This window comes from Solanum lycopersicum, chromosome 1 (assembly GCF_036512215.1).
Source record: "Solanum lycopersicum chromosome 1, SLM_r2.1".
Lineage (NCBI taxonomy): Eukaryota > Viridiplantae > Streptophyta > Magnoliopsida > Solanales > Solanaceae > Solanum > Solanum lycopersicum.
Genome location: NC_090800.1, coordinates 68,309,765 through 68,317,599, shown reverse-complemented (window position 1 = coordinate 68,317,599; position 7,835 = coordinate 68,309,765). Strand labels below are relative to the sequence as shown.

The 7,835-nt window shown below is 32.6% G+C and overlaps 1 long non-coding RNA gene across 1 annotated transcript; it reads right to left on the bottom strand.

Annotated features, from left to right (window-relative positions):
• Positions 1-201: 201 nt before the first annotated feature.
• On the bottom strand, positions 202-7,587 carry LOC104647626 (uncharacterized). Its single transcript, XR_741740.3, has 3 exons — positions 7,408-7,587; positions 6,836-6,938; positions 202-667 (listed from the first exon to the last, which is right to left on the bottom strand). It is a non-coding gene; the product is annotated as an uncharacterized lncRNA (long non-coding RNA).
• Positions 7,588-7,835: the final 248 nt, after the last annotated feature.

The following is a 7,835-nucleotide window of genomic DNA, read 5'->3' as shown; positions in this document are numbered from 1 at the left end:
GGTCATATTCCAAATCAAACCTAGGATACTAGAGGGAAATAATTTCCTTAAGGGGACACTGTGAATTCAGTGAACTTGATCTTTTCCTATTAAAATTTTCCAGATTTTGGTACGTGTTTTACAAACTTTAGATTTGTGAATTAATTTCAGTTCTTCTATTCTTTTGTTTTTCACTGGTTCATTAAACTTGACAACTTCATGTTTCTGCAAAGTTTATTGGAATCAGTAAGATTCTTTAGACACATATTAACAACAATTCTCCTTTAAGAAATATATTTCGTATATTTTTTTTAAAATCTGTTTCTGATTCTAGTTTCGCTTCTAGTTTTAATTTTCTAGTTGTGAAAATGTTCTTAAACTTTATTTTCTTACAAAGATGTTCAAAGTTTTGTTGTAAGTATATTTGGAATACAAGATGAACAACAAGATTTAGGTACATCCGCAATAATCAAACATAACTCAGGGCTGATCTTTTTGGTGGATTGATGGATGCAGTTGTGCGTGGAGATTCAAATTGCTCAATGGTGGGAAAAACCTATTATACTACCTTCGTCCCACACGGGGGGACCTTGCTACCGGACACAAAATTATCAAGATGCAATGGCCATATGCAGGTGGGCTGGATATCCAAATTTGTTCCTGACATTCACTTGCAACCCAAAGTAGCCTGAAATACATGCAATGTTGCTCCTTATTAACCAAGACGCCGGCGCAAGCCGCGTGGACATCATATGCAAAGTTTTCAACATAAAATTGTGTCAACTAATGCAACATATTAAGAAGGATAAGCCTTTCGGGAAAGTAAAAGCCTGTAAGATCTGCCTAAAAAATACTCTTCGCAACTCTACTAAAATCGGCATACTATTATAGTACACTATCTCTAATGTGAAATGTTATCAAACTACATCACGACTGAAATCATGCTAATCAAGTTCATGTACAATTTTATATGCACGTACATATACAATTGAGTTTTAAAAAGAGGCTTGGCACATGCACATATATTGTTGTTACTTCATGAATCCATAAAGAACCCCACACCAGATCAAATTGACAAAGTAATATTTAAAAATAAGATAATTAAAAAATGAATGTTGACTGTATCCCGAATAACAGATGAATAATGCTAAATTTTCTAAAGTTATGCAGAATAAATAATTAAATACTAAGTATCACTGGATTGAAAGCAAATAAATTAAACTAATAACCAAACACTAGTCACCCAATTTATCACAAAAAATAGACCAAGAACACAAATGAAGTAGTTTGGTGGTTCTGAAGGCTTTTACGGTTGTTACTCCACAGATGAAGTTGTGGCTGCTCCGATATTAAGCTCCATCAGTTGAAAAAAAAGAACAAAAGAAAACTGTGAAGGGGAACGGGGAAGGGGACTGGCGGCTGTTCCAGTTTGAGCGGCTGTTTCATCTGGGTTTAGGGTGGATTTTTGGGGTTGTTCTGTGGGTCATTTTAAGTATTTTTCCAACTGGTTGTGGAGCTTGTAGCTCTCCAGGAAGCAGAGAAAATGGGGGGGGGGGGGGGAGGGGGGGGGGGTTTGGGTGGTGTTTGGACCTGTGGTGTTTGGGGTCTGGTGGAGGTGTTGTTTGGTGATGATTTGGTGGTGTTTTGGCCCTGTTTTAGCTGTTGTTTTGCGCTATTTCAGCTGCTGCTCGGTGGCTTTTTGGGTGGTTTTTCCGGTGGGTTGTGATGGGTCCGTAATATTTAAATAAGTTTTTAGTATATATATATATATATATGTATATATATAAACGTGACTAATGACATAAATTTTTTCCAAAAATTATGATTTGATCAAAATAAAAAAAAAGTATTTGAATGCATTCAACCGCTTGTGAAAAAAATGTAATTAAGATTAACTAATAAATAATCCTAAATTTTGACGAATAAGGATAGTTATCGATAAATTTATTTAAATTTATAAAAAATATATATTTTGAACTTTTACATAAATAAATTTAAAAATTACGAATTTTGAAAATGTTAGGCTAAAATTGAGTGTCAACAATAAGAAACATAATTAAAGTATTTGAATTTGATTACCCTAGAACGAAAAAAAACCTGCAAATAATAATGGGAGAAAACACCTTTTGTTTATACCAAACAAAGTTTAGGTTTAGGTCACAACTCTTTGAAAAAGTTACAATCTTCGGAAAGGTCACAAACTTATTTAAAAGTCACAACTGTTCATTAAAGTCGCAACTCTTCATAAACGTTGTAACTGTTCATAAAGGTCACAACTTTTTATAAAATCACAACTTTTCATAAAGTCACAACTTTTCATAAAATTACAACTTTTCGCTTAAGGGAAGACTAGTTTTGGTAATAGATAAATTAAAAAGGGAATCCTTTGCGTTATAATAAGGTCAATTTTTTGTGTATGCCTTTAAACCTCCCTTAGAAATTTAATTATATCATTTCACGGTAAACAACATCATACAAAATTTAATAAAAAACTAAAAGGCATAACATATACATGCATGAAACGAAGTTCATAACTTTCCTTCCCCAAATTCTAAGTTGTTAGGTGTAAAATATGTTTATGATAACTTCTCCCCTCACCAACTCTCTCACACTCGAGGTAATACTGCTAATATGATCTTTGTTTGCCACTTTTCCCTCATCAAGGGTTAATTTCACCAACTTGAGGAGGTAAATATGACAATATTAATTCTTTTTTCCTGAAAGTAAAAGTTGAATAACAGAAAACTATACGAAAAATATAATTAGCTACCATTATTCAGATAAGTAAAATGGTGAAAACGATAATCAATGCAAGTTAGAATTCAGTTGAAGGAAATACATTTCCTTGATATGGCCATAACTGGAGAAATAGAAAATAAGTCCAAAGAGGGACTAAAAAGTCAAGATGTCCCTAATATTTGTTGTTCCGAGTGCTGAAACGGATTGTAAGAAGGCTGAAACGAAACATAGGTTAAAAACTTTGGCTTGTGGTGGCACGTTCGACGGTGGAAAAAGGGGGTGGGCTGATGAAAAGATTAAAATAAAAAGGTTTTATACTTAATTGCTTAAATAATGTGCCTTCAAACTTAATCTACGACACAATTCATTTTTAATTCTGTATGACATGTAGATGTATGAATTTCACTCCAGGTATGAAGTTATTTATATGCCTAGGCTTCTGGATTTGGCAAGGTCAGAAATCTAGTAAAATAAGTATGAAAGTTGACCATGACAAGTAATTTAATATTTGATGTATAATTACTCGACGTCTATAGTCTTACCAGAAAAAAAAGACAATCAATAATGCTTGAACATTAACCTCGATACGAACATAACTTTAGTAAAAATGTCTTCTAGATAAAAATTTTAAAAGCATAACTAGTAATATCTTAGCTTTCTCCCAAATATCATTTGTCTTTACTTATTCAACAACAATAATTTAAACTACTTCATGCCTTGCATGCACTATTTGCGGTACTTAAATGAGAATTATATAGAATCAGTAGAAATCTAAGTAAGAGGATAATTGAAAATGTCTCCAATCATATAAAAGAATAATAACCTAACTAATTAGGAAGAAAGAACTCTTTATATCTTAAAATTTACTCCACTAGTACTTCAGCTGGAAATAGAGAGGTAGAGAGGAAGAAAAGGGTGGAGGAAGAAAGAGAGGAATGTGGGAGACTTGTTGATAGTTTCGATCCCACCACAAGACGGGGAAAGTTTGTTCAAACCACCTTAGGTAACTATTGATCCACTAAATGATGTATCTGCAAGGAGAAAAGGAATATTATAAGATCAAGAAAACGGAAAAGAAAAACGCCAAAACCTTCCTCTACTAGCTAAGAAGAAAACATGGAAAACAAGAGTAAGGTATTGATGACCTAAATCGAGTGGAACCGGAAGGTTCAATTCCAGAAGGCTCTTGTTGCAACATGTAGATAAAGAGAGGGAGCTCAAATTGAAAATCTTACCTTTTGGGAAACACATTTTTGAAGTTGATAGCCTATCTTAGTGGGCTTTGATTTTCATTTTAGCACTCTTTTTTGTCTAAATGAATTATGGCTTTATCTTTTACTTTTTTCTACATACTTCATTATTTAAAAAAAAAAGGAGCTCCAGCTCAATATTTTCCTTTTTTAAAAAACCTTATAACAAGTACAAACACGTAAAAGACCAATTCCAAAAATTGGTGTATACCAAAAACAACGCTAAAACGAAAAACCCAGCCCATTAATTGAGGCTATCAACTTCTATAACATGTTTCCTATAAGGTAGTGTTTCCAATTTGATCTCCTTATCTTTCTCCCATGTCGCCACAAGGAACCTTATGGAATCTAATCTTCGTATTCTACTTGCTATAGATCATCAACACCTTCCTCTTATTTGCCAGGTGTTTTTCTTAGCCAAATAGAGGTAGGTTTTCAGTTTATTCTTATCCGTTTTCTAACTTTCCTTTTGTCCTTTAGAGACATTATCCAGTGGATCAATGGTTACATGAACTGATTTCAATATAGGTGCGTCATCTTGTGGTGGATCGCATCTCTTGGGAAGTCTCCAATCTTGCCCTCTTTGTTACTCTACCCTTTTCTTCCTTTCTTATCTCTATTTCAATCTAAAGTAGCAGTGTAGTAACTTCTAAGATATAAAGACTTGATTCTTCCTTATTATTGGGAAAGTTTTCAATTATTCTCTTACTTAGATTTCTAATGATTCAATATAATTCCCATTTAAATAACGCAAATATTGTGGGTAAAGCAAGAAGTTATTGTATTCATTGTTGTTGAATAAAGCTAAGGAATAACTAGATATGCTTCTATATTTATTATTTTGAAGACATTTTTACAAAAGTTATGATCATAGTAAGGTTAGAGTTCAAACATCTTTGACTGAGGTTGTAGTCCTAACATGACTATACTTAGACATATTGTAACTGTACATCAAATATATAATTACTTGCCAAGGTCAACATTCATATATTTTTACCAGATCTATGATCTGGCCAAAGCCAGAAGCTAAGGCATATAATAGCTACATATCTGGTGTGAAATCAGACATATACATGGCTACAAAACTAAAAATGATTTGCATAAATAATATCATTTGATGTCATAGTTTAAAGTTGGCTTTATATTTTAGTCTGAATATTGTTTTCTCAGACACATCTCTACTCTATTCTCCCTCATATCCTTGGGAGAAGATACTTCGTACACAACCTAGCCAAACCCCAATGAAAGACAAATTAGACCTTTGTACTCTTAAATGTGTCTTTTTTGGTTACTATTGGGTTCAAAAGGGTATTGATTCTATTTACCATTCGATACCTTATGTATGTCGATGTCATATTCTTTGAATAACAACCTTACTATATATCTTCTAATTATCCTGATGTCTCTGACGTCTTGTTCCTACCTCTCAGATCTTACTTGTATCGACTTTTGAGGAATGTACAGGTACTTCTACACATCTACTTGTAGGGCCATCACTCCTAACTTATCGTCATCCTCATCTACCACTATTCTCCAGTGAATTATGCCATGCGTCAAACAATGTTTTTACTTCGAACTTGCCTCCTCCTAGACAACCAATTGGATTTCAAAAAGGCATACAATTCACTAAAACTACGAACCCATTTTACACTTACTTGAGTTATCATCACCCCACTATTCCTTCGTTTCATTTGTTCTCTATTTTGTCCCTAAGACTATGGAAGAAATACTTTCTTAATTTGAAGGGAGGATGACTATGATTGATTCCATGTTTGGTTTTTTCATACGTGTGGTACTTGATATCTAGTCTCACTTCCTGTAGGTAAATCGACTAGCGGTTGTCATTGAATTTATGCAGTAAAAAATGTCTTAGATTGTTAGTTTTATAAGGCACACCTTTTTGTCAAAGGGTATACTTGGTGTACTACCCCATTTCAACTCGAGGTCCAAACTGTATACAAAATATTGTGATTCTTAATGTTATTTTAAGGAATCGTCATCTAATTATGTGAAAAAATTATGATACCTATGTTACCAAAGTTATGATCTATTAACTCCACATTAAGGTCTACTTAACCTTATACGATTCTAGTTAAGGGTTCCAATTTTTCTTGAAGGGAAGGGGTGAGACATCTTGTAAGATTCGTTAATAAATATTTAATCGGTCAAACCTAGGTTAATAAATTAAACTAAAAAACAATGCAGCAAAATTTGCAAAAAACCACGAGTGGATAACATTTTAACATTTGCAAAACACTTTTATATATGGAAACAATTGACTTGCATTTTTATTTTTGAAAACAATAGGTAATCGCTTAATTAAAACAAAAATTGTTTGTACAAAAATTGGTACGGAACTGCATCGTAAAAGAAAGGTTTAAGTATATGAAGTTAATGTTCATGTCTTAAAATTTGTTTGCACCTTGAAACACATTGTACATTTGAAAATTGATTGAAACAGAATGACAAAAACTTGAAAACAAGAAGATAAAAAAGTCATTTGCTTAAAATTTTTTTATTAGTCTCTAAAGTCATGGCTATAAAAAGAACACTACAAAATTTATTTTATGACCCCATAAAAACTCTTCATTTACAAAAATTTTGAGCCTAAATAAATGCTAAATTCCTTTCAACAAAGGAAAAGCTCACATATGATAGATAGTTTATCGATAATTATGTTGTGGGTAAGTAAGTAATCAGATTTAAACGTGACGATTTTTTCTATGTCAATTATCCCAATAGAGAAAAAACATGAAAACACATATAAATCACATAAGTCAGTTCATCATGTTAAGAAAAATCAACAAAAACGAATAAATACTAAAGATATAAATCGACATAGGTGACTCCAATTGAGTTTCACTCACTTTGCTTGCTATTACAGATAGTCAAAGACATAGCCTCCATATGCTGGTATGATGGTAATGAGTCCATGGGACTGTATTTTTGCAAGGGTCCTCAATTCAGATTCTGTTTTTGCTCCAATGTTTATGCAAGTAAAGAGAGGGTAAAGAGATTAGTAAGAAAATTTTAATCGATATTGAATAAATTAAGAATAGATCAAAATTAAGTCATGCCACAAAATACATTTTGGGATACAAATTAAACTGCAAACATCAAACAAGATACATGACGATTTTCGAACCAAACTCAAAGCAGACAAATATGAAGCAAACATATGTGCCTTACATACACAACATTAAAGTCCAAATTCAACAAATTTGAACTATGTGGAGAGAGAGAGAGAGAGAGAGAGAGAGAAGCTTCTTTTTGAAAAAATAAATAGCAAGGCTGCTATAGAGATCCCAAAATAACATTCGGAACTCAAATGCAAAATGTTGGTATTTATAGGAATGAATTAGGGTTCTTGGCTCATGTTTTAGAGGGATTTCAAGAATCAAATAGTCGTTTTAAATTCAAAATCCATCTTTGAACTTACTCTTTACAATTTGCAGAAGTTTCTTGGAATCTTATGTTAGCCAAATCTGCCACTGAGAGGGAGAAAGGAAAAGAGCTAAAGAACTGTTCAAGATTTGCACGGAACTATGACTGGTGAATCTATCATTGGCTAAAAGTAGTTGGAGTTTTCTCTGTAAAAAGAAAAAAATTAGAAAAACAAATGGTATGAGGCAACAACTATTTTGATTTAGAAGATAGGTTTAGGGTTTCGGTCTTAACTTGGGGCAGATTTGGATTTGGGCTTCACATATGGCTTTTGGGCCGAATTTGAGGTTATTTTTCAATCTTCTTTTAAATTATGTTGAGATTCTTACTTAATAATTGATACTTATTAAATAGGAAAAGGGTAAAAAATATTCTTCAACTATTCAAAATAAATTTAATATACCCTTAAACTTTATTTTGGCT